Below are 13,605 nucleotides of genomic sequence, written 5' to 3'. Positions count from 1 at the left end.
AAAAATTAAAATATCTAAACATCAGAAGCGCCGAAACACCTAAATTGATTGTCCATTTAATATCCATGGATTTATTCGGATTATGGCTATTTTCCCAAATGAGCATATCTAGACATTAGAAGCATCGAAACACAGAAATTGATTATTCACCAACAATCCATGGATTTATTGGAATTCTGAAGCACCGAAACATCTAAATTGAATATCCATAGATTTTTTGGAATTATGGCTACTTTCCTAAGTGAGAAATAACATGTGGAACAATACAAATTTTCAGTCGACTCACAACTAACCAATGAAGTAATATCTAAACATCAGAAGCTGGAAATATCTAAATTGAACATTTATTTAGTATCTATGGATTTATTGGAAATAACAACTTCTAACACTACAATAATTATCCAGTCGATATTATAATATAATTGTAATGAAGTGCAAACCAAAAATTAAAATATATAGACATCAGAAGCGCCGAAACACCTAAACTGATTGTCCATTTAAAATCCATGGATTTATTCGGATTATGGCTATTTTCCCAAATGAGAATATCTAGACATCAGAAGCATCGAAACACAGAAAATGATTATTCACCAACAATCCATGGATTTATTGGGATTCTGAAGCACCAAAACATCTAAATTGAATATCCATAGATTTTTTAGTATTATGGCTACTTTCCTAAGTGAGAAATAACAACTTGTGGAATAATACAAATTTTCAGTCGACTCACAACTGCAATCAAGTGCGAACCAACGAAGTAATATCTAGACATCAGAAGCTCGAAATATCTAAATTGAACATTTATTTAGTATCCATGGATTTATTGGAAATGACAGTCGATTCATAACTGTAACCAAGTCCAAACCAAAAATTTAAATATCTAAATATCAGAAGCACTGAAGCATCTAAATTATTATCCATTTAATATCCATCCAGATTTATTCCGATTATCGCTACATTTCTAAGTGAGAAAAAAAAATTGCCGAATGTTTCCAATTTCCAGTCGATTCATAATTGTAATTAAGTGCAAACATAAAATTGAAATATCTAGACATCAGAAGCATCGAAACACAGAAATTGGTTATTCACCAACAATCCATGAATTTTTGGGGATTATGAATGAAGCACCGAAATACCTAAATTGAATATCCATAGATTATATCTATAAGTGAGAAAAAACAATTTGTCGAATGTTACCAATTTTAAGAAGATTCATAACTGTAATCAAGTTAAAAAACCAAAATTTATATCTTACTTTCCTAAGTGAGGAAAAACAATTCGTGGAATCGTGCCAGTCGACTGGTAATTGTAACCAAGTACAAACCATAAATTCAATTTACTTACTAGCTCAAGTGACAAAAAATACGTTAAATATCAAAAAATTCCTAAAATTAAAGGCTTATCTTAATTATCAAAATCGTGCGTTAAAATTTCATTAGAAAGTAATACAAATATCTTGAGTAAAAAAATGAGTAAAATAACACCCCGTCATATGTCATAGCATTATAAAATTAAGGGATTGATCTAGACCCTAGAAATATTTTGACTATTAAGATCTGAGCTGAGCCATGTTGACACACAAAAACCAAATACATTTTTAAATCGAATATTTTTTCAAATGTCATAGATTTCTAAAAACTAATGGACTGTTCGAGCTCTCACAGATATTTTGACTGTTAACTTGACTGTTAGCAGCTGAGTTGAGTCACCTTACTATCACAATCAAACGATATACATCTCCAAAAGGAATAATATAAATAAGTGCAATTTCGGAGCATTCTAAAAATTCTATCTAGATCCTAGAAATATTTCGACTGTCAAGATCTGAGCTGAGCCATATTGACGCACAAAAAGCAACATTAAAGAAATTTTTAAAACAAATATCTCTTCAAAAGCCATAGATTTCCAAAAATGAATGAACTGGTCTAGCTATTAACAAACACGCCGTAAAATATTATAGCATTCAACAAATTAAGAGGTCGATCTAGATTTCGACCTGTAACATCTGAGCTGAGCCATATATAAAAATCATCATTAAAGACATTTTAAAACTAACATCTCTTCTCAAATGTCATAGATTTTAAAAAATTAAAGGACTGGTCTAGCTCTCACAAATATTTTGACTGTTAACATCTGAGCTCAGTCATCTTAATTGCTATGAGCATTCTCAGAATTACGAGATTGGTCTAGACCCTAGATAAATTTCGACTGTTAACAGCTGAGCTGAGCCATATATAAATATCAGCATTAAAGAAATTTTAAAACTAACATCTCTTCAAATGTCATAGATTATCAAAAATTAATGGACTGGTCTAGCTCTCACAAATATTTTCACTGTTAACATCTGAGTTGAGTCATCTTAACTGCTATGAGCATTCTCGAAATTACTGGATTGATCTAGACCCTACTTCTAGTATTAGTATATACCCCCCTCTCTAGTCTACTTACAATCTGAAGTGAGAAAATATACCTAGTCAAATATCACTCATTTCCAAAAATATGCTGCTATATTTTGCCACCAAGAACATTTGGTTTCTCATCATCTAAGCTGAGCCATATTAAGGCTAAAACAATATTAACTTATTTCTATATATTTTATAAAGAAATTATTTGGGATTAAGTTGACTTACTGTCCTAATGACAAAAACAGCCTCTCAAATGTCATAGAAAATTTAAAGGTGTATTCTAAACCCCAGAAATATTTTGAAACATCTAAGCTGAGCTGTTATTGATGCACAGAAAACAACTTTAGAGCTAACTTTCTTTAAATTTTCTGAATTAATTAATTGGGATATAATAATATATTAACACAAAAACACACTCCCTCAAATGTCATAGCATTCTAAAAATTAAGGGATTGATTAAGGGGATTGATTGAACAAACATTTCCTCGTCATAGGTTTCCTAAAATTAATGAACTGGTCTAGTCCTGACATATCTTTTGACTGTAACATTAAGTCATCTTAACTATTCAAATCAAACATTAAACATCTTAAAAGGGAATAATACAAATATCTTTTGTCAAATTTCATTGCATTCTAAAAACTACGGGATTGATCTAGATCCTAGGAATATTGCGACTGTTAATATCTGACACTGACGGACAAAAACCAAAATTAAAGGAATTTTTAATATTTTCAAATTGAACTAAGTGAGATTAAGTCTACTTACGAAACAATAACACCTATAAAACATACAAACAACTTATAAAATATACCTACTTAAATATCACCGATTTCCAAAAAAGAGCCACCAAGTCTAGTCGTCAAAAATACTTAGTTTGTTATCATCTTAGCTGAGCCATATCGACGCACTAAAAACAATATGTCAAATATCATAGAAAATTTAAATCTGTGGTGTAAACCCTAAATATTTCGAAACGTCTGAGCTGAGCTGTTATTGACGCACAAAAACCAAATTTAAAGGTATTTTTAAAATATTTCTGAAGTAATTAATTTGGTTAAGGCTATTTGTCATCTTAAAACACCCCGTCACATGTCATAAAATTCCAAAAATTAAAGGATTGATCAATTCCCTAGAAATCGGCTGTTAACATCTGAGTTGAGCCATATAATTCTCAAGAACCAACATTAAAGATTTTTTAAATATTATTAGGAGTAACTAACCAGTGTGGTGTAGCGAAACATCGTCAAAAAAGTATTTCAAAACGTCTGAGCTGAGCCATTATTAACGCACAAAAACCAACTTTAAAGGCATTTGAAAAAATTCTGCATTAATTAATTGGTTTTAAGGCTATTTACTTCTTAACGGAGAAAAAACACACCCTAAATAGCCATAAAATTATAAAAATTAAATAACGGATTGACCAATTCTCCAGAAATCGACTGCTAACATCAGAGTTGCGCCATATTAAGTGTCAAAAACCAAGATTGAATAATTTTTTAAATATTATCAGGAGTAATTATTGGAGGTACTACTATTTGCTATCTTAAGTGACGCCATAGATTTCTAAAATTTAAGGGTGTGGTCTATATAGCCTCCAGAAGTATTTAGAAACATCTGAGCTGAGCTGATACTGATGCTTAAAAATCAACTGTAAAGACATTTTTAAAAATTTTCTGAAGTAATAAATTGGGATTAAGGCTATTTGTCATCTTAAAACACCCCGTCACATGTCATAAAATTCCAAAAATTAAAGGACTGGTCAATTCCCTAGAAATCGGCTGTTAACATCTGAGTTGGGCCATATAATTCTCATGAACCAACATTAAAGATTTTTTAAATATTATTAGGAGTAATTAACCAGTGTGGTGTAGCGGAACATCGTCAAAAAAGTATTTCAGAACATCTGAGCTGAGCCATTATTGACGCACAAAAACCAACTTTAAAGGCATTTGAAAGAATTTTGCATTAATTAATTGGGTTTAAGGCTATTTACTTCTTAACGGAGAAAAAACACACCGTAAATAGTCATAAAATTATAAAAATTAAGTAACGGATTGACCAATTCTCCAGAAATCGACTGCTAACATCAGAGTTGCGCCATATTAAGTGTCAAAAACCAAGATTGAATAATTTTTTAAATATTATCAGGAGTAATTATTGGAGGTACTACTATTTGCTATCTTAAGTGACGCCATAGATTTCTAAAATTTAAGGGTGTGGTCTATATAGCCTCCAGAAGTATTTAGAAACATCTGAGCTGAGCTGATACTGATGCTTAAAAATCAACTGTAAAGACATTTTTAAAATTTTCTGAAGTAATAAATTGGGATTAAGGCTATTTGTCATCTTAAAACACCCCGTCAAATGTCATAAAATTCCAAAAATCAAAGGATTGATCAATTCCCTAGAAATCGGCTGTTAACATCTGAGTTGGGCCATATAATTCTCAAGAACCAACATTAAAGATTTTTTAAATATTATTAGGAGTAATTAACCAGTGTGGTGTAGCGGAACATCGTCAAAAAAGTATTTCAAAACATCTGAGCTGAGCCATTATTGACGCACAAAAACCAACTTTAAAGGCATTTCAAAAAAATTCTGCATTAATTAATTGGGTTTAAGGCTATTTACTTCTCAACTGAGAAAAAACACACCATAAATAGTCATAAAATTATAAAAATTAAGTAACGGATTGACCAATTCTCCAGAAATCGACTGCTAACATCAGAGTTGAGCCATATTAAGTCTCAAAAACCAACATCGAATAATTTTTTAAATATTATCAGGATTAATTATTGAAAGAACTACTATTTACTATCTTAAGTGACGTCATAAATTTCTAAAATTTAAGGGTGTGGTCTATCTAGCCTCCAGAAGTATTTAGAAACACCTGAGCTGAGCTGATATAGACGTATAAAAATCAACTGTAGACATTTTTAGCCTCCAGAAGTATTTAGAAACATCTGAGCTGAGCTGATACTGATGCTTAAAAATCAACTGTAAAGACATTTTTAAAATTTTCTGAAGTAATAAATTGGGATTAAGGCTATTTGTCATCTTAAAACACCCCGTCACATGTCATAAAATTCCAAAAATTAAAGGACTGGTCAATTCTCTAGAAATCGGCTGTTAACATCTGAGTTGGGCCATATAATTCTCAAGAACCAACATTAAAGATTTTTTAAATATTATTAGGAGTAATTAACCAGTGTGGTGTAGCGAAACATCGTCAAAAAAGTATTTCAAAACACCTGAGCTGAGCCATTATTGAGGCACAAAAACCAACTTTAAAGGCATTTGAAAGAATTTTGCATTAATTAATTGGGTTTAAGGCTATTTACTTCTTAACGGAGAAAAAACACACCGTAAATAGTCATAAAATTATAAAAATTAAGTAACGGATTGGCCAATTCTCCAGAAATCGACTGCTAACATCAGAGTTGAGCCATATTAAGTCTCAAAAACCAACAATAATTTTTTAAATATTATCAGGAGTAATTATTGAAAGAACTACTATTTACTATCTTAAGTGACGTCATAGATTTCTAAAATTTAAGGGTGTGGTCTATCTAGCCTCCAGAAGTATTTAGAAACATCTAAGTTGAGCTGATACTGACGTATAAAAATCAACTGTAAAGACATTTTTAAAAATTTTCTGAAGTAATAAATTGGGATTAAGGCTATTTGTCATCTTAAAACACCCCGTCAAATGTCATAAAATTCCAAAAATCAAAGGATTGATCAATTTCCTAGAAATCGGATGTTAACATCTGAGTTGGGCCATATAATTCTCAAGAACCAACATTAAAGATTTTTTAAATATTATTAGGATTAATTAACCAGTGTGGTGTAGCGGAACATCGTCAAAAAAGTATTTCAGAACATCTCAATTATATGGCTCAACTCAGATGAGCCATATAATTCTGAAGAACCAACATTAAAGATTTTTTAAAAATTATTAGGAATAATTAACCAGTGTCGTTTAGCGGAACATCGTCAAAAAAGTATTTGAAAACATCTGAGCTGAGCCATTATTGACGCACAAAAACCAACTTTAAAGGCATTTGAAAAAATTCTGCATTAATTAATTGGGTTTAAGGCTATTTACTTCTTAACGGAGGAAACACACACCGTAAAGAGTCATAAAATTATAAAAATTACGTAACGGATTGACCAATTCTCCAAAAAATAAAAATTCAAAAATTAAGGGATTGATCAATTACCTAGAAATGAACTGTTAACATCTGAGTTGAACCATTTTAACTCTCAAGAACCGAAGTTATAGAGTTGTTTCAAACATTATCAGGAGTAATTAATTGGGATTAAGGTTACTTACTATCTTAAGTGAGAAATAAAAATCGTAAGTAATAAAAATCAAAAATTAAGGGATTGAACGATTCCCTAAAAATTGACTGTTAACGACTGAGTTGAGCCAATTCTTCGAAACATCTGAGCTGAGCTGATATTGACACAAAAACACGAATATTTTTCTAAAGTAAATAATTAGAAGCTACTCACTATCTGAGAACTAAGAAAAAAAACCGTATGAAATAAAAATCCAAAAATTAAGAGATTGAACAATTCCTTAAAATTAACTGTTAACGACTGAGTTGAGCCATATTAACTCTTAAGAACCAACGTTATATAGAATTATTTTAAAAATTATCAGAAGTAATTAATTGGGAGTAAGGCTATTTATACTATCTTAAGTGAGAGATAAAACTCAAGAAAAAATTAAAGGTTTGATATAGCTTCCAGAAATTCTTCAAAACATCTGAGCTGCACTGATATTGATGCACAAAAACCAACTTTAAAGAAATTTTAAAAGATTTTTTGAAGTAACTATTTCGGACTGAGACTACTCTCTACTTAACTGAGAAAAAAACAATCATGAAAAGTTATAACATTCAAAAAGTTAAGGGTTTTATCGGTTCCCTCGAAATCGTCCGTTAACATCTGACTTGAGCCATATTATCTCTCAAGAACCAACATTACAGAATTTTATAAATATTATCAGCAGTAATTAATTAGGATTAAGGCTATTTACTATCTTAAGTAAGAAATAAACCAATTCGTCAAATGTCACAGATTTTAAAAAAATAAAGGTTCGGTCTAGCCTCTAGAAATATTTAAAAAATTAAAACCAAACCAAACATGTGAGCTGAGCAGCTGATATTGACGCACAAAAACCAACATTAAAGACATATTTTTCAATAATATTTCTAGGAAAAATCGATGAGATTATGGCTACATAATTGTTTAGAACAAAGAACAAAACATCAAACGTTATAAGTTACCAATAATTATGCTGGGATTGCTCTAAAAATGCTCTAATCCGAAACAGTTACATGAGTCATATAAACGCACAATAAACTTTTTCAACAATAATTTCAAGGCAAATTTATTGGGATTGGGACTATATCCTCTAGTAAGAAAATACAACCTATAAAATGTCAAATATTTGCAAAAGTGTAAGGTCCAACGTTCCGGAAATAATTCAAATGTAAGAAGCATCCAAGCAATTCAGATAAAAAATAATAAAATGTGTTTTATTTGTGTAGAATGTAGACAACAAAGAACGCACAGTTAGTGCCTTTGTAATTCGAATAGAACATTAATATGTAAAAAAACTATAGGACCGAATTACAACAAAAAAGCGAGATACAAATTCCCTATTCTCACGAAAAATATATGGAAATATATTTTTTCGCTCACTGATTCGGTCCTATCAAAAATAAATATATTTGCGTTCCTCTTCCCATAACAAAAATAAATATTATTTATTAAGTCAAAATTATATGCTAACTGAGTGAAGCCATAGTTCCGGTAAATTTTGAAAATAACTTATGACGTACAAGGCAGAAAATAATTTAAAAATAAAATACGAAAAAAAAATTCTTGAGAGAAAGTATTTCAAAAAATATTACAAAATATATGGGACATAAAGTTTAAAAAAATATACAAAAACATATAAAAAGTAAGAACTGTATTTATTTCAAATAAATCCGTGAATAAGAACTAAATAAAAGTAATAAATCGTGTTTATATCATTAGAAAAAACAACAAAGTAATATTATTTAATAGAACTCGGATAATTTCTAAAGATGTCGAAAAATGACCTATATCAAAAATGACAAAACCAAACCAAATAAGATAAGAAAATTAAAAACACTGCAGTACAACGAATATTTATTTCGTATAGTTAAATTAAAAACATATAAAAAATCCTGAAGGTAATAAATAAGTTTTTTTTAGTTGGCACATGTTATAAACCAAAAAAATCTTCAATTTTTAAGAAGATAAAAAACATAACCATACGGAACCAATAAAGACAATCTGAAATATAAAATCAAAACAAAAAAAACAAAGCAGTAAAAATTTTCTAACATAGTTTTAGAAAATGCGAAGAATAATTCAATTTTATTAGCATGTTTAACACTATTTTTAAAAATCAAAAAATAGAAAATATAAATTGTATTAGGCTCCTTTATTTCAAAGTTCAGTCGTCAAAGGCAAATTTTGATTTTTTCACTATATGGATGACAAAAAAATGTTAAAGTCAAAAAACTGAAATTTTTTTTTATAAAAAAATTAAAGATGATAGAATACTTTGGAGAACGTTTGCCTTATACGTCATAGTTATTGGTCTACATAATATAGAGAGTAAAAAAATGAAATTACATTGATTTCTTCCATACCTGGTAAAAATTTGATGTAAATAGTAGTGTTGACTTAGTAGAGTAACATGTATATATTTATTTTTGTAAGAAAAGTCATCAAAATAAAATCGTTGATAAACCAATTAACAAAAATTTACGTTATGTCAAATTTGACATTCCGACCAACCAAAATAAACATAGCATGCTAAAAATGACGAATAAAGATAACAAGACTAAACGTGTAAAATTTAAATGAATACTTTAAAGTTGTAGTAAGCATAAGTAGAGCAACTATAATAGTTTCAGTTAACTCTTAGGCGTATGTCCTTTCATTTTAGTAAAAATTAATTTAGTAATAAATTTAAAACAATAAATTGTCATATACTTAAATAATGTTGAAAAAAGCAAAAAAATTGATAGATTAAAGTAATAAAGAGTAAATTTAAGAAAAAAAAAATAAAGCACAAGTTCACTAGTTTTTGTGGTTTGTATTGTGTATTCTTTCATAAGAATGAATTCACAATATGTATTCATGACGTTAAGTGTCAAATATTTGTTAACATGTAACATTTGCATGTAAAGCTTCATTCAGAACCTCGCAATTAGTGGGATAAATTAGTGGTTTCAATTACACTTTATACTTTTTAGTTTAGGATCATTCACAATGTCCAAAAAACACAATAAAAGTTGATAGAATATCCTAGCAACATCTTACGGTAGTCAGTTGTATCCATAGAGAAAGCCTAATATTTAGTTTATAAAACAATCAACTTTTGATTTCTAACCACAATTTCTCTTGATTTTCTACTCACTACCGTATGACTACCACTAATTTTGACGTTTTGAATGCTTACATTGAAATTAGAGAAACAAACTTCTACGCTAATTGAAACCACTAATTTATTCCACTTCTAGTGAGGTTTGTGAATGAAGCTTTACGGACAGTATGAGAATTTGACACAGTTCAATTCATGAAATTGAAAATTCGTTCAAGGTCAAACGTCTAGGATTTAAAAACAGCTATAGTTCGTCAATTATAAGATGATATTTAGATGCGACTTTGTTATCCGCACAAGTTACAGAATGAGTCGTAATTTAGTATTTAACATCTTTCAAATTTACCTGGTATCATCCTATATTTGACGAGTTGCATATATATTTATGTAAAACAGTAAATCCCCGAAAGAACAATATTAACGCACAATATTATTTCCTCTCTGGTGTTTGTGTTATGTTCTGTATATTTGACGTATAAAAAAATCCCGACGGTAAGTGTCAAATATTTGTTAATTATCAGAATTTGACACATTTCAATTCATAAAATTGAAAATACGTACAAGGTCGAACAATTAAGATTTAAATACAGCTATAGTTCGTCAAATACAAAATGATCCCTAGCGATCTTGTCACTCGCACAAACTACAGAATAGATCGCAATTACTGTCCTCCATTCACGCAGTTGTGCAGCTCTGAACTGTTCAAGAACGCGATACTCTCACTCCATTCAATTGAGTCATAAAGTTCGGAACTGTTCCGCGCCATATGGAGGCACGAGGCTATCGCGCACAGCTCCTTTCAGAACCGTTCTAAGTAGCCCAGGGCGTAAAGCTCTGGAACTTGAAATTCGCGAATGGAGGACAGCATATGTAGAGCTTATTTATCATCTTCTCTCAAAATCACTGGGTATCATCCTATATTTGACCAGTTGCATTATGTATTTAAATAGTAAATCTCCACAAGAAAAATGTTAACGCACAATATTATTTATTCTCTAGTTTTTGTGTTTTGTACTATGTAAGTATTCTTGTATATGAACAAATTGAAAAGTTACTCAAGGTTAAACACGCCATTAAAATACAGCTATAGTTCATTAAATATAAGATATCTAGTGATTTTGTTACCCTCTCGTAGAGAACTACAAAATCAGTCATATTCAATAATTGCAGAGCATATTTAACATCTTTCAAAATTCACCAGATATTCTATATTTGGCGAGTTGTATATATTATGTATTTATGTAAAATAGTAAATTCTAAAAAAAGAAATATTAACGCACAGTATTATTTCTTCTCTAGTTTTTGTTGTTTTGTACATACTGTGTATTCGATAACGTATAAACCAAATTCACCACGTGTGTCAAATAATTCTTAAAATACCACGGACAATATCCGATTTGAACGGGGTTATCAACAGGGTAAACAAAATTCGCTATTAAAATAGTACTATTAAAAGAAATAATATACAGCAACGAGAATAATCTGTATGCCCTATTTTTGCAAGCAAAATTTAATACTATTCAGAGGTATTGTACTTTTTACATAAGTAGCTCGACAACATATGTAAATCCGACAAATAAAATATGGTAATATTATCAAGTTAGAAATCATTAAAAAAATGTTAATCAGGCATCAGTTAGTGTTACTGCAAAACTAGACAAAATGATCATTATACGAATTTATAGAGAATAACCATTGAACATCCCTCCTATATACATTTTTGTATAACCCCATCATATTAAAATATAAGTTTTAATTGTTTTTTGGCTGTGACGAAGTTGATTTACAAAGGCTAGTGAAATTACGAAAAAAAAGTTAAAAACAAAAATAGTTGTATTATTTTATCCTCAGCAAACTCAAGCAACTTAGTTGTATATTAATAAATAATTTTATTGAATATTTTATTCAAAAATTAAATAGATCTCAATTTAAGGTATGTATGTCTTCCATCACAAAAAAAATATTCTTTTTATGTTTTACATTTTCTGGCACCTATTCTATAAGACGTAAAAATATTCTAGTTTTGCAGGAACACGAATACAGATGACCTGATTTACAGAAAAAAATCATCTTCCATAATGCATCCCTTCACGACAACCATGAAACTATTTTTAGTATATAATTATTACAGCATACACTATTCAATACAGACCAGAAAACTGAAACAGATGTTTAACATAATTTAAATTACAGATTAAATATATAGGGTGGTGACAATTTCGATGCTCAACATTGGCATCTCAGAATCTACGAGAGATACGAATTCGGTTAAATGGGACAAAAGTTGAGTAATTAGAAGTTTGACAAGCGCATATGAAAAAAACTCGGGTATCTTGATTAGTTCGGATTTATGTTAAAAAAATTAAAATAATACTTTTATTTTAAATGACAATATCCTATTGCAACATAAGTTAGTAGTTATATTTTTGACCTCGGCCAATTAAATGCCGTTTTCAGAAAATTTCTAAGCTTTCTAGATTTCGCGTAATAACAGTCAACTTTTTGTTTTCTTATGGCCGCCATTTTTAGTTTTTATATTATTAGATAGAGCGAAAAAAAATCTATACGGTGGTATCTAATTTTTATTCATTATTATGTAAATTCACTAAAAAATTAGATTTTTTAAAAAGTCTGCCTTGAAAATCCAATTGACACTTTATGTGACAGCAAGTTAATTTTTGTTTACTCTATTAAGTATCAAATCTTGACACACACAAATTTATAGTAGATAGTGTAAAGTGCATTAACAGTCAATAATATGTTCAACAAGTGAAGAAACACGAGATATGTACGATGTTTACTAAGAAATAATAGAAATTACGATATGGCATCCGCAAGTTATAGAACATTGCATGCTGCAAGGACACAGCCGCATCGTACTATTTTCGCAAAGATTTCAAGAAATTTAGCAGTTGCTAGTAGCTTTAAAAACAAGAGGCCAATATTTTAAAAGGCTTAACCAGGGGCTGATATTACTGTGGCAGTTCAGAATGAAATAGATCCGGAAACTTCTAGCCGTAAAATAAGTCGCGAGTGATGTATAAGTGATTCTTATGTAGGGAAATCTAAAAAAAAAACATAAATATCACAAGAGAAGACTAGAATTTTGCAATTGGTTTCGGGAGTGTTAAGTGTTTAAGTAAGCCCCATTTTTTCTAAAAAAAATATTATATGGACGGAGAATCTTTATTTACAAATTCTGGTACATTTAACAGAAAAAAATTCACATTATTCGATTCGGACGGATCTATTTCAATCTGAACTGGCACATTAATATCGTTAAGCCTTTTAAAATATTGGCCTCTTGTTTTTAAAGCTACTAGCAACTGCTAAATTTTTTAAAACCCTTGCGAAAATAGTACGATGCGGCTGTGTCCTTGCAGGATACAATGTTCTATAACTTGCGGATGCCATATCGTAATTTCTATTATTTCTTAGTAAACATCATACATATCTCGTGTTTCTTCACCTGTTGAACATATTGTTGACTGTTAATACACTTTACACTATCTACTATAAATTTTTGTGTGTCAAGATTTGACACTTAATAGAGTAAACAAAAATTAACTTGCTGTCACATAAAGTGTCAATTGGATTTGCAAGGCAGACTTGATCTTAGACGAATTTTTAAAAAATCTAATTTTTTAGTGAATTTACATATTAATGAATAAAAATTAGATACCACCGTATAGATTTTTTCTCGCTCTATCTAATAGTATAAAAATTCAAAATGGCGGCCATAAGAGAACAAAAAGTTGACTGTT

Source organism: Sitophilus oryzae, unplaced genomic scaffold, assembly GCF_002938485.1.
Source record: "Sitophilus oryzae breed Bouriz unplaced genomic scaffold, Soryzae_2.0 scaffold_41_pilon_pilon, whole genome shotgun sequence".
Classification (NCBI taxonomy): Eukaryota; Metazoa; Arthropoda; class Insecta; order Coleoptera; family Curculionidae; genus Sitophilus; species Sitophilus oryzae.
This window is presented reverse-complemented; position numbering follows the sequence as displayed.